Genomic DNA, 13,317 nt, shown 5'->3' with positions numbered 1-13,317 from the left:
GCTCCGCGGCCACCGACGACGCTGCGTGGAGCTCGCGCTGCCTTTCCGTGAACGACCCACGGGTTCCTCCGAAATTCGAGTTCCTACAAAAGTACATATGATTTAAACCTCCTACCCACTCTCCCCGTGTCATCTTCGCTGCGGTGATGCGAACGGTCCTAGATTCATCGCCCGCTGCCGCAATACGTCGCCTCCGTTGCGCTGTAATCCCGCTCGCGACTTCCGACCGGGATGATAAATCGGTGCCCCCTTCTCGAGCTTCCCTTGGAGCAGTCTCGAGCGAGTCGCCGTTTCCCTCAGTTAGGCCCCCCTCCTTAATGCTCCAGCGATCTCTTCGTTCGCGAGATTCCGTTATAAATCGATATATAAGTGGCCCCACGCCGCAAAACAAGATAAACACGCAGCACGCAATCCAATTTACCGTCGAGCACGCGCAGCCGCGGAGTTCCGCACTAGCGCCGATCGCTCCCGCCGAGCCGCGCAAAAAGGGGGGTAGGGTGCAACACTAGGACTTCCCGGGAGGTCACCCATCCCAGTACTACTCTAGCCCAAGCGCGCTTAACTGCGGGGTTCTGATGGGATCCGGTGCATTAACGCTGGTATGATCGCACCCGCAAAGATCTCGCCCCCTCCCCCTCTTCAAGGGAGGCCGCCGAGCCACGCGCAGCGCATGGGGCCCATCCGTGGCCCTCGATCCGAAGCGGCTCGGCGCAGGAGCTCGCCCTCTTCCCCGACTTGGCGGCGCCGCCCGCCCCGCGCGGAGCCAGCGAACCAGGGGAAGAACGGAGGGGGTAACAAAAAGAAGAACGAGAGAGAGCGGGACGAAAAAGGCGTAAGCTCCGCGGCCACCGACGACGCTGCGTGGAGCTCGCGCTGCCTTTCCGTGAACGACCCACGGGTTCCTCCGAAATTCGAGTTCCTACAAAAGTACATATGATTTAAACCTCCTACCCACTCTCCCCGTGTCATCTTCGCTGCGGTGATGCGAACGGTCCTAGATTCATCGCCCGCTGCCGCAATACGTCGCCTCCGTTGCGCTGTAATCCCGCTCGCGACTTCCGACCGGGATGATAAATCGGTGCCCCCTTCTCGAGCTTCCCTTGGAGCAGTCTCGAGCGAGTCGCCGTTTCCCTCAGTTAGGCCCCCCTCCTTAATGCTCCAGCGATCTCTTCGTTCGCGAGATTCCGTTATAAATCGATATATAAGTGGCCCCACGCCGCAAAACAAGATAAACACGCAGCACGCAATCCAATTTACCGTCGAGCACGCGCAGCCGCGGAGTTCCGCACTAGCGCCGATCGCTCCCGCCGAGCCGCGCAAAAAGGGGGGTAGGGTGCAACACTAGGACTTCCCGGGAGGTCACCCATCCCAGTACTACTCTAGCCCAAGCGCGCTTAACTGCGGGTTCTGATGGGATCCGGTGCATTAACGCTGGTATGATCGCACCCGCAAAGATCTCGCCCCCTCCCCCTCTTCAAGGGAGGCCGCCGAGCCACGCGCAGCGCATGGGGCCCATCCGTGGCCCTCGATCCGAAGCGGCTCGGCGCAGGAGCTCGCCCTCTTCCCCGACTTGGCGGCGCCGCCCGCCCCGCGCGGAGCCAGCGAACCAGGGGAAGAACGGAGGGGGTAACAAAAAGAAGAACGAGAGAGAGCGGGACGAAAAAGGCGTAAGCTCCGCGGCCACCGACGACGCTGCGTGGAGCTCGCGCTGCCTTTCCGTGAACGACCCACGGGTTCCTCCGAAATTCGAGTTCCTACAAAAGTACATATGATTTAAACCTCCTACCCACTCTCCCCGTGTCATCTTCGCTGCGGTGATGCGAACGGTCCTAGATTCATCGCCCGCTGCCGCAATACGTCGCCTCCGTTGCGCTGTAATCCCGCTCGCGACTTCCGACCGGGATGATAAATCGGTGCCCCCTTCTCGAACTTCCCTTGGAGCAGTCTCGAGCGAGTCGCCGTTTCCCTCAGTTAGGCCCCCCTCCTTAATGCTCCAACGATCTCTTCGTTCGCGAGATTCCGTTATAAATCGATATATAAGTGGCCCCACGCCGCAAAACAAGATAAACACGCAGCACGCAATCCAATTTACCGTCGAGCACGCGCAGCCGCGGAGTTCCGCACTAGCGCCGATCGCTCCCGCCGAGCCGCGCAAAAAGGGGGGTAGGGTGCAACACTAGGACTTCCCGGGAGGTCACCCATCCCAGTACTACTCTAGCCCAAGCGCGCTTAACTGCGGGGTTCTGATGGGATCCGGTGCATTAACGCTGGTATGATCGCACCCGCAAAGATCTCGCCCCCTCCCCCTCTTCAAGGGAGGCCGCCGAGCCACGCGCAGCGCATGGGGCCCATCCGTGGCCCTCGATCCGAAGCGGCTCGGCGCAGGAGCTCGCCCTCTTCCCCGACTTGGCGGCGCCGCCCGCCCCGCGCGGAGCCAGCGAACCAGGGGAAGAACGGAGGGGGTAACAAAAAGAAGAACGAGAGAGAGCGGGACGAAAAAGGCGTAAGCTCCGCGGCCACCGACGACGCTGCGTGGAGCTCGCGCTGCCTTTCCGTGAACGACCCACGGGTTCCTCCGAAATTCGAGTTCCTACAAAAGTACATATGATTTAAACCTCCTACCCACTCTCCCCGTGTCATCTTCGCTGCGGTGATGCGAACGGTCCTAGATTCATCGCCCGCTGCCGCAATACGTCGCCTCCGTTGCGCTGTAATCCCGCTCGCGACTTCCGACCGGGATGATAAATCGGTGCCCCCTTCTCGAACTTCCCTTGGAGCAGTCTCGAGCGAGTCGCCGTTTCCCTCAGTTAGGCCCCCCTCCTTAATGCTCCAGCGATCTCTTCGTTCGCGAGATTCCGTTATAAATCGATATATAAGTGGCCCCACGCCGCAAAACAAGATAAACACGCAGCACGCAATCCAATTTACCGTCGAGCACGCGCAGCCGCGGAGTTCCGCACTAGCGCCGATCGCTCCCGCCGAGCCGCGCAAAAAGGGGGGTAGGGTGCAACACTAGGACTTCCCGGGAGGTCACCCATCCCAGTACTACTCTAGCCCAAGCGCGCTTAACTGCGGGGTTCTGATGGGATCCGGTGCATTAACGCTGGTATGATCGCACCCGCAAAGATCTCGCCCCCTCCCCCTCTTCAAGGGAGGCCGCCGAGCCACGCGCAGCGCATGGGGCCCATCCGTGGCCCTCGATCCGAAGCGGCTCGGCGCAGGAGCTCGCCCTCTTCCCCGACTTGGCGGCGCCGCCCGCCCCGCGCGGAGCCAGCGAACCAGGGGAAGAACGGAGGGGGTAACAAAAAGAAGAACGAGAGAGAGCGGGACGAAAAAGGCGTAAGCTCCGCGGCCACCGACGACGCTGCGTGGAGCTCGCGCTGCCTTTCCGTGAACGACCCACGGGTTCCTCCGAAATTCGAGTTCCTACAAAAGTACATATGATTTAAACCTCCTACCCACTCTCCCCGTGTCATCTTCGCTGCGGTGATGCGAACGGTCCTAGATTCATCGCCCGCTGCCGCAATACGTCGCCTCCGTTGCGCTGTAATCCCGCTCGCGACTTCCGACCGGGATGATAAATCGGTGCCCCCTTCTCGAGCTTCCCTTGGAGCAGTCTCGAGCGAGTCGCCGTTTCCCTCAGTTAGGCCCCCCTCCTTAATGCTCCAGCGATCTCTTCGTTCGCGAGATTCCGTTATAAATCGATATATAAGTGGCCCCACGCCGCAAAACAAGATAAACACGCAGCACGCAATCCAATTTACCGTCGAGCACGCGCAGCCGCGGAGTTCCGCACTAGCGCCGATCGCTCCCGCCGAGCCGCGCAAAAAGGGGGGTAGGGTGCAACACTAGGACTTCCCGGGAGGTCACCCATCCCAGTACTACTCTAGCCCAAGCGCGCTTAACTGCGGGGTTCTGATGGGATCCGGTGCATTAACGCTGGTATGATCGCACCCGCAAAGATCTCGCCCCCTCCCCCTCTTCAAGGGAGGCCGCCGAGCCACGCGCAGCGCATGGGGCCCATCCGTGGCCCTCGATCCGAAGCGGCTCGGCGCAGGAGCTCGCCCTCTTCCCCGACTTGGCGGCGCCGCCCGCCCCGCGCGGAGCCAGCGAACCAGGGGAAGAACGGAGGGGGTAACAAAAAGAAGAACGAGAGAGAGCGGGACGAAAAAGGCGTAAGCTCCGCGGCCACCGACGACGCTGCGTGGAGCTCGCGCTGCCTTTCCGTGAACGACCCACGGGTTCCTCCGAAATTCGAGTTCCTACAAAAGTACATATGATTTAAACCTCCTACCCACTCTCCCCGTGTCATCTTCGCTGCGGTGATGCGAACGGTCCTAGATTCATCGCCCGCTGCCGCAATACGTCGCCTCCGTTGCGCTGTAATCCCGCTCGCGACTTCCGGCCGGGATGATAAATCGGTGCCCCCTTCTCGAGCTTCCCTTGGAGCAGTCTCGAGCGAGTCGCCGTTTCCCTCAGTTAGGCCCCCCTCCTTAATGCTCCAGCGATCTCTTCGTTCGCGAGATTCCGTTATAAATCGATATATAAGTGGCCCCACGCCGCAAAACAAGATAAACACGCAGCACGCAATCCAATTTACCGTCGAGCACGCGCAGCCGCGGAGTTCCGCACTAGCGCCGATCGCTCCCGCCGAGCCGCGCAAAAAGGGGGGTAGGGTGCAACACTAGGACTTCCCGGGAGGTCACCCATCCCAGTACTACTCTAGCCCAAGCGCGCTTAACTGCGGAGTTCTGATGGGATCCGGTGCATTAACGCTGGTATGATCGCACCCGCAAAGATCTCGCCCCCTCCCCCTCTTCAAGGGAGGCCGCCGAGCCACGCGCAGCGCATGGGGCCCATCCGTGGCCCTCGATCCGAAGCGGCTCGGCGCAGGAGCTCGCCCTCTTCCCCGACTTGGCGGCGCCGCCCGCCCCGCGCGGAGCCAGCGAACCAGGGGAAGAACGGAGGGGGTAACAAAAAGAAGAACGAGAGAGAGCGGGACGAAAAAGGCGTAAGCTCCGCGGCCACCGACGACGCTGCGTGGAGCTCGCGCTGCCTTTCCGTGAACGACCCACGGGTTCCTCCGAAATTCGAGTTCCTACAAAAGTACATATGATTTAAACCTCCTACCCACTCTCCCCGTGTCATCTTCGCTGCGGTGATGCGAACGGTCCTAGATTCATCGCCCGCTGCCGCAATACGTCGCCTCCGTTGCGCTGTAATCCCGCTCGCGACTTCCGGCCGGGATGATAAATCGGTGCCCCCTTCTCGAACTTCCCTTGGAGCAGTCTCGAGCGAGTCGCCGTTTCCCTCAGTTAGGCCCCCCTCCTTAATGCTCCAGCGATCTCTTCGTTCGCGAGATTCCGTTATAAATCGATATATAAGTGGCCCCACGCCGCAAAACAAGATAAACACGCAGCACGCAATCCAATTTACCGTCGAGCACGCGCAGCCGCGGAGTTCCGCACTAGCGCCGATCGCTCCCGCCGAGCCGCGCAAAAAGGGGGGTAGGGTGCAACACTAGGACTTCCCGGGAGGTCACCCATCCCAGTACTACTCTAGCCCAAGCGCGCTTAACTGCGGGGTTCTGATGGGATCCGGTGCATTAACGCTGGTATGATCGCACCCGCAAAGATCTCGCCCCCTCCCCCTCTTCAAGGGAGGCCGCCGAGCCACGCGCAGCGCATGGGGCCCATCCGTGGCCCTCGATCCGAAGCGGCTCGGCGCAGGAGCTCGCCCTCTTCCCCGACTTGGCGGCGCCGCCCGCCCCGCGCGGAGCCAGCGAACCAGGGGAAGAACGGAGGGGGTAACAAAAAGAAGAACGAGAGAGAGCGGGACGAAAAAGGCGTAAGCTCCGCGGCCACCGACGACGCTGCGTGGAGCTCGCGCTGCCTTTCCGTGAACGACCCACGGGTTCCTCCGAAATTCGAGTTCCTACAAAAGTACATATGATTTAAACCTCCTACCCACTCTCCCCGTGTCATCTTCGCTGCGGTGATGCGAACGGTCCTAGATTCATCGCCCGCTGCCGCAATACGTCGCCTCCGTTGCGCTGTAATCCCGCTCGCGACTTCCGACCGGGATGATAAATCGGTGCCCCCTTCTCGAACTTCCCTTGGAGCAGTCTCGAGCGAGTCGCCGTTTCCCTCAGTTAGGCCCCCCTCCTTAATGCTCCAGCGATCTCTTCGTTCGCGAGATTCCGTTATAAATCGATATATAAGTGGCCCCGCGCCGCAAAACAAGATAGCACGCAATCCAATTTACCGTCGAGCACGCGCAGCCGCGGAGTTCCGCACTAGCGCCGATCGCTCCCGCCGAGCCGCGCAAAAAGGGGGGTAGGGTGCAACACTAGGACTTCCCGGGAGGTCACCCATCCCAGTACTACTCTAGCCCAAGCGCGCTTAACTGCGGGGTTCTGATGGGATCCGGTGCATTAACGCTGGTATGATCGCACCCGCAAAGATCTCGCCCCCTCCCCCTCTTCAAGGGAGGCCGCCGAGCCACGCGCAGCGCATGGGGCCCATCCGTGGCCCTCGATCCGAAGCGGCTCGGCGCAGGAGCTCGCCCTCTTCCCCGACTTGGCGGCGCCGCCCGCCCCGCGCGGAGCCAGCGAACCAGGGGAAGAACGGAGGGGGTAACAAAAAGAAGAACGAGAGAGAGCGGGACGAAAAAGGCGTAAGCTCCGCGGCCACCGACGACGCTGCGTGGAGCTCGCGCTGCCTTTCCGTGAACGACCCACGGGTTCCTCCGAAATTCGAGTTCCTACAAAAGTACATATGATTTAAACCTCCTACCCACTCTCCCCGTGTCATCTTCGCTGCGGTGATGCGAACGGTCCTAGATTCATCGCCCGCTGCCGCAATACGTCGCCTCCGTTGCGCTGTAATCCCGCTCGCGACTTCCGGCCGGGATGATAAATCGGTGCCCCCTTCTCGAACTTCCCTTGGAGCAGTCTCGAGCGAGTCGCCGTTTCCCTCAGTTAGGCCCCCCTCCTTAATGCTCCAGCGATCTCTTCGTTCGCGAGATTCCGTTATAAATCGATATATAAGTGGCCCCACGCCGCAAAACAAGATAAACACGCAGCACGCAATCCAATTTACCGTCGAGCACGCGCAGCCGCGGAGTTCCGCACTAGCGCCGATCGCTCCCGCCGAGCCGCGCAAAAAGGGGGGTTGGGTGCAACACTAGGACTTCCCGGGAGGTCACCCATCCCAGTACTACTCTAGCCCAAGCGCGCTTAACTGCGGGGTTCTGATGGGATCCGGTGCATTAACGCTGGTATGATCGCACCCGCAAAGATCTCGCCCCCTCCCCCTCTTCAAGGGAGGCCGCCGAGCCACGCGCAGCGCATGGGGCCCATCCGTGGCCCTCGATCCGAAGCGGCTTGGCGCAGGAGCTCGCCCTCTTCCCCGACTTGGCGGCGCCGCCCGCCCCGCGCGGAGCCAGCGAACCAGGGGAAGAACGGAGGGGGTAACAAAAAGAAGAACGAGAGAGAGCGGGACGAAAAAGGCGTAAGCTCCGCGGCCACCGACGACACTGCGTGGAACTCGCGCTGCCTTTCCGTGAACGACCCACGGGTTCCTCCGAAATTCGAGTTCCTACAAAAGTACATATGATTTAAACCTCCTACCCACTCTCCCCGTGTCATCTTCGCTGCGGTGATGCGAACGGTCCTAGATTCATCGCCCGCTGCCGCAATACGTCGCCTCCGTTGCGCTGTAATCCCGCTCGCGACTTCCGGCCGGGATGATAAATCGGTGCCCCCTTCTCGAGCTTCCCTTGGAGCAGTCTCGAGAGAGTCGCCGTTTCCCTCAGTTAGGCCCCCCTCCTTAATGCTCCAGCGATCTCTTCGTTCGCGAGATTCCGTTATAAATCGATATATAAGTGGCCCCACGCCGCAAAACAAGATAAACACGCAGCACGCAATCCAATTTACCGTCGAGCACGCGCAGCCGCGGAGTTCCGCACTAGCGCCGATCGCTCCCTCCGAGCCGCGCAAAAAGGGGGGTAGGGTGCAACACTAGGACTTCCCGGGAAGTCACCCATCCCAGTACTACTCTAGCCCAAGCGCGCTTAACTGCGTATTTCTGATGGGATCCGGTGCATGAACGCTGGTATGATCGCACCCGCAAAGATCTCGCCCCCTCCCCCTCTTCAAGGGAGGCCGCCGAGCCACGCGCAGCGCATGGGGCCCATCCGTGGCCCTCGATCCGAAGCGGCTCGGCGCAGGAGCTCGCCCTCTTCCCCGACTTGGCGGCGCCGCCCGCCCCGCGCGGAGCCAGCGAACCAGGGGAAGAACGGAGGGGGTAACAAAAAGAAGAACGAGAGAGAGCGGGACGAAAAAGGCGTAAGCTCCGCGGCCACCGACGACGCTGCGTGGAGCTCGCACTGCCTTTCCGTGAACGACCCACGGGTTCCTCCGAAATTCGAGTTCCTACAAAAGTGCATATGATTTAAACCTCCTACCCACTCTCCCCGTGTCATCTTCGCTGCGGTGATGCGAATGGTCCTAGATTCATCGCCCGCTGCCGCAATACGTCGCCTCCGTTGCGCTGTAATCCCGCTCGCGACTTCCGGCCGGGATGATAAATCTGTGCCCCCTTCTCGAGCTTCCCTTGGAGCAGTCTCGAGAGAGTCGCCGTTTCCCTCAGTTAGGCCCCCCTCCTTAATGCTCCAGCGATCTCTTCGTTCGCGAGATTCCGTTATAAATCGATATATAAGTGGCCCCACGCCGCAAAACAAGATAAACACGCAGCACGCAATCCAATTTACCGTCGAGCACGCGCAGCCGCAGAGTTCCGCACTAGCGCCGATCGATCCCGCCGAGCCGCGCAAAAAGGGGGGTAGGGTGCAACACTAGGACTTCCCGGGAGGTCACCCATCCCAGTACTACTCTAGCCCAAGCGCGCTTAACTGCGTATTTCTGATGGGATCCGGTGCATGAACGCTGGTATGATCGCACCCGCAAAGATCTCGCCCCCTCCCCCTCTTCAAATGAGGCCGCCGAGCCACGCGCAGCGCATGGGGCCCATCCGTGGCCCTCGATCCGAAGCGGCTCGGCGCAGGAGCTCGCCCTCTTCCCCGACTTGGCGGCGCCGCCCGCCCCGCGCGGAGCCAGCGAACCAGGGGAAGAACGGAGGGGGTAACAAAAAGAAGAACGAGAGAGAGCGGGACGAAAAAGGCGTAAGCTCCGCGGCCACCGACGACGCTGCGTGGAGCTCGCGCTGCCTTTCCGTGAACGACCCACGGGTTCCTCCGAAATTCGAGTTCCTACAAAAGTACATATGATTTAAACCTCCTACCCACTCTCCCCGTGTCATCTTCGCTGCGGTGATGCGAACGGTCCTAGATTCATCGCCCGCTGCCGCAATACGTCGCCTCCGTTGCGCTGTAATCCCGCTCGCGACTTCCGACCGGGATGATAAATCGGTGCCCCCTTCTCGAACTTCCCTTGGAGCAGTCTCGAGCGAGTCGCCGTTTCCCTCAGTTAGGCCCCCCTCCTTAATGCTCCAGCGATCTCTTCGTTCGCGAGATTCCGTTATAAATCGATATATAAGTGGCCCCGCGCCGCAAAACAATATAAACACGCAGCCGCGGAGTTCCGCACTAGCGCCGATCGCTCCCGCCGAGCCGCGCAAAAAAGGGGGTAGGGTGCAACACCAGGACTTCCCGGGAGGTCACCCATCCCAGTACTACTCTAGCCCAAGCGCGCTTAACTGCGGGGTTCTGATGGGATCCGGTGCATTAACGCTGGTATGATCGCACCCGCAAAGATCTCGCCCCCTCCCCCTCTTCAAGGGAGGCCGCCGAGCCACGCGCAGCGCATGGGGCCCATCCGTGGCCCTCGATCCGAAGCGGCTCGGTGCAGGAGCTCGCCCTCTTCCCCGACTTGGAGGCGCCGCCCGCCCCGCGCGGAGCCAGCGAAACAGGGGAAGAACGGAGGGGGTAACAAAAAGAAGAACGAGAGAGAGCGGGACGAAAAAGGCGTAAGCTCCGCGGCCACCGACGACGCTGCGTGGAGCTCGCGCTGCCCTTCCGTGAACGACCCACGGGTTCCTCCGAAATTCGAGTTCCTACAAAAGTACATATGATTTAAACCTCCTACCCAATCTTCGCGTGCGGCTGAAACGAGCTTCCTAGCAGTCTCATAGTCACGTGCCGCTCCGCACTAGCAGGTCACTGTCGGACACGACTGACCTTCCGAAGTCTAAGACAAATTATTACAACAAACTACGCTGTTGTTGAAGTCCGTTCTTGACGATCCGGATGAGCTCCTCCTTCAAGTCAATTCCTACAACCACAAACAATCAAACAATTACCAAGCACTTGCATTTCATATAATAAAACATATATTCAACATGCAGACCAAGGAACACATGAAATAACTCATTAACACAAGCTATTGAGAAAAATAAACCAGTTTGTATTAATAACGAAACAAAGAAACTCTTACAACCTGGCCTTGGTGTTGTGCAAGTTCCTCCCAGGGTCCATCAAGGGTTTTCCTCTACTTTGACAAAGCTCTCCCTCTCCCAAGTAGAATCAAGTGAAGACAATCTCTCCTCACAAAGGCTCTAATGGAAGACCTAAATCCTGCAGCATTTACCCAAAGAAAATGTATAGCTCCAACCTCTTCTCCTTCTGGCTCAATGCCTTTATTTATAGTGTTGTAAAGAGGTTATTCAGGTCCACTATCAATGGGATCATCCCCCTCTTTGGGTGGGATAGCTCCCTTATTGATGGGATAAGTCCCCCTTAATAGAGATACATGAACCAACTGGAGGCGCATCCATTTCATCAAACCGACCTCTAGAATGTTCTAGAAGTAACCACAAGTAACTTTTTCAAGATAAAACTCGCGCATTTTGCCTTTTACAGAGGGACGCACCTGTCCCTTAACATACAGAGCGTCCATGGACGCAGATTTTGTGAACATGGTCAGCGTCCCCGCAGGTAAGGCTAGAGAGAACCTGCGACCCCAGAGATAAACATAGCTTTTACAAGACTTTCTCTCTTCTTTGAGTTTGAGATGGATAACAGAGGCATGAGACTTGCCTAAGAGGGTAGCATGACTGTTGATTTGAGCCATACTAACTGTAAGTAGTCAAGGTGACATTTTTTAGTGTAACAGATTGCCCCCTAAAGTGCGAAGCCTGGAATAGAGTAGGGTTTTGTAATTCTAGGAAGGGTGAAGCGCTTTATCATTTCAAGGATTGTCTTGTGGATGGCCTGGTTGGAACCTGCAATTTTCAACACAAAATACATGGATAAGATTATATCATCACTGAGGTAGGCATTCCCATACTCAGATTCAAAACTTTAACTAATGGACTAACTATTCTGATACAGGAATGATCTTGCAGTACATCATTTTTATAGACTTTTGTAGACACAGTATGGACGCAGCCATCTGTTTATGATTAGTCTACATAGATAATGAATACAAAACTCCTCGCAGCCTGGATGGTAGAAACTAGATCCAGGGTCTTCACTTCTACTTCCCGAATTGGTACGATTCTAGCCATGTGATTAAATGATTCGATGTCGAACATGTTAGAAACCACTTGATTACCAGTCGATGATGTAAACTGTTAACAAGCGTGAGAGAGACCACCAGTAATGTCAATGGTTCTCAAAGTACCAAGCACAACCCGTGAAATGTGAATAGATGTTTTGATGTCGAACACTTCACGGAATCCTTTGATCGAAAGTCAATGATGTAAACTGACGTCAAAGGCGAGAAACCTGCCATTGATGCATGCAGACTTCAAGGTACTGTCGATTCCTAAGTCATCTTTCTAGATAATGTGTCGATGTCGATAGAAAGCGACCCGTTGCAGGCAAGCCCACAACACGAAATCATTGTTCAAGTTGAAGAAATGTTGCTGTAAGGACTGACTCAGGGATGGTCAAATGGATGACAAGTATTTTGCAGATGAAAGTTTTGCTTGCAGACCTCTTGAACACATAACGACACAACAGATGGCTTGGTGACGAATAACTCAAAGTTAATCCCCGAAACCCGGTTAAAGACTTTCAAAGTGATTTGGTCAACTGTGAGGTAAAAGATTTCCCAACCCAGGTGAATGAAAAGTGTCGTGTTCAAGAGTGGTAATAAAGTTTCTTCTGAGACAAAAGGTGACAAACAGGTTCATTCTTCTCTCTTTTCCCCCACCATTTCTGGCAAGTACCTCTTTATTTTTAACAAGCTTGAGGAGGATAACATATGCTTGATTATAAGCTCATCCTTCGGACGAGTCCAACCTAGTTTAAATTCGAACCCTAGGAAGGAGTGGTTCGTTCCTGTTTGTAATTGAACAGGTCCTCTACTGTAAAAGTTTTAACGAGCCCAGTATAGGAGAAACTCGGCGTTTTTCAATTTTAGAGAGTCTGAAAAAACTAAAGGAGACTCCACGTTGAACTTTTTCGTATATTTGTGTCCCTCAAGCCCGAAAAAGTATAAAATAATACCTGGGGGAACCGCTTGATCTTGCGACCAAGGAGTACTTTCATAATAGTGTCGTTGACCTGAAAAGTAAAAAGCGATCAAGGACACGTCGTTTTATTTCCTTATCGAGTTTGAAACGACAAAAACCCGGCAATCTTTTCCTGATTTTGCGGTCAGAAAAGAGCTAAAAGGGGACCGTCTTTTAATTCCGTTTTAACGAGTGAAAAAGAAACACTCGGCGATCTTTTCATTTTTTAGAAGTCAGAAAAGGGCTTAAAAGATGACTCTGAGGTTTCACTTTTTCGTAAGTTTTAACGAGTTCGAAAAAATGATAAAAATGTACTCATATGGCCGACTTTCAATTTAATTTACGAGCAGGAAAAGACGGAAAGAACTCGGCATTTTCATTTGTTTTACGAGAATGAAAGATAGCAAAATAATCTCGGGATTTTCATGAGTTTAACGAGTCTTGAAAATAACTGAAATTGACTCGAAATAGGTTTCATTTTTACAAAAGCTTGAAACAAAGAAAAACTATGCTTCGAAGTAGTTTCATTTTTACACAAGCTTGAAACAGAGAGAAAACTGTGCTTGATGCCCCCTAAGCGTAACTGCTAGAGCGCATGCCCCCCATCTTCATTTCATTCAACTAAGTACAAGCTGGATGGAATGAAGGTTCATGTTACGAGATCATTTGAAAGACTCGACCTAAAACTATGAGAAAATTATGCAAAAAACTGAAATAACTAACCTAAATACTTAACATTTATGAGATCTAGTCAATTTCTCGACTCAAGTAGAGGAGGATTTGTTTCATTTTTTAACGAGCTTGACACAGGAAAAGAACTATGCTCGGATTCGGTTTCATG

General features: G+C 55.9%; 10 non-coding genes and 2 pseudogenes across 10 annotated transcripts; all 12 read right to left on the bottom strand.

The window, feature by feature from the left end:
- Positions 1–494: 494 nt before the first annotated feature.
- On the bottom strand, positions 495–613 carry LOC149215689 (5S ribosomal RNA). Its single transcript, XR_016251666.1, has one exon. It is a non-coding gene; the product is annotated as a 5S ribosomal RNA (ribosomal RNA).
- Positions 614–1,330: 717 nt separating this feature from the next.
- On the bottom strand, positions 1,331–1,448 carry LOC149215688 (5S ribosomal RNA). Its single transcript, XR_016251714.1, has one exon. It is a non-coding gene; the product is annotated as a 5S ribosomal RNA (ribosomal RNA).
- Positions 1,449–2,165: 717 nt separating this feature from the next.
- Positions 2,166–2,284, bottom strand: LOC149215687 (5S ribosomal RNA). The gene has a single exon (XR_016251665.1). It is a non-coding gene; the product is annotated as a 5S ribosomal RNA (ribosomal RNA).
- Positions 2,285–3,001: 717 nt separating this feature from the next.
- Positions 3,002–3,120, bottom strand: LOC149215686 (5S ribosomal RNA). The gene has a single exon (XR_016251664.1). It is a non-coding gene; the product is annotated as a 5S ribosomal RNA (ribosomal RNA).
- A 717-nt stretch (positions 3,121–3,837) lies between these two features.
- LOC149215685 (5S ribosomal RNA) lies at positions 3,838–3,956 on the bottom strand. The gene has a single exon (XR_016251663.1). It is a non-coding gene; the product is annotated as a 5S ribosomal RNA (ribosomal RNA).
- A 717-nt stretch (positions 3,957–4,673) lies between these two features.
- LOC149215684 (5S ribosomal RNA) lies at positions 4,674–4,792 on the bottom strand. Its single transcript, XR_016251341.1, has one exon. It is a non-coding gene; the product is annotated as a 5S ribosomal RNA (ribosomal RNA).
- Positions 4,793–5,509: 717 nt separating this feature from the next.
- On the bottom strand, positions 5,510–5,628 carry LOC149215683 (5S ribosomal RNA). Its single transcript, XR_016251662.1, has one exon. It is a non-coding gene; the product is annotated as a 5S ribosomal RNA (ribosomal RNA).
- Positions 5,629–6,337: 709 nt separating this feature from the next.
- On the bottom strand, positions 6,338–6,456 carry LOC149215682 (5S ribosomal RNA). Its single transcript, XR_016251661.1, has one exon. It is a non-coding gene; the product is annotated as a 5S ribosomal RNA (ribosomal RNA).
- Positions 6,457–7,173: 717 nt separating this feature from the next.
- LOC149215681 (5S ribosomal RNA) lies at positions 7,174–7,292 on the bottom strand. The gene has a single exon (XR_016251675.1). It is a non-coding gene; the product is annotated as a 5S ribosomal RNA (ribosomal RNA).
- Positions 7,293–8,009: 717 nt separating this feature from the next.
- On the bottom strand, positions 8,010–8,128 carry LOC149215680 (5S ribosomal RNA; annotated as a pseudogene).
- Positions 8,129–8,845: 717 nt separating this feature from the next.
- On the bottom strand, positions 8,846–8,964 carry LOC149215679 (5S ribosomal RNA; annotated as a pseudogene).
- Positions 8,965–9,648: 684 nt separating this feature from the next.
- On the bottom strand, positions 9,649–9,767 carry LOC149215678 (5S ribosomal RNA). The gene has a single exon (XR_016251679.1). It is a non-coding gene; the product is annotated as a 5S ribosomal RNA (ribosomal RNA).
- Between the last annotated feature and the right edge of the window lie 3,550 nt (positions 9,768–13,317).

The sequence above is a fragment of the Pinus tabuliformis genome, chromosome 1_1 (assembly GCF_031772625.1).
Source record: "Pinus tabuliformis cultivar Carrire ecotype Pingquan chromosome 1_1, CPIR1, whole genome shotgun sequence".
In the NCBI taxonomy this organism is placed as follows: Eukaryota; Viridiplantae; Streptophyta; class Pinopsida; order Pinales; family Pinaceae; genus Pinus; species Pinus tabuliformis.
The sequence above is the reverse complement of the archived record's forward strand: the minus strand, read 5'-3'. Positions and strand labels throughout refer to the sequence as shown.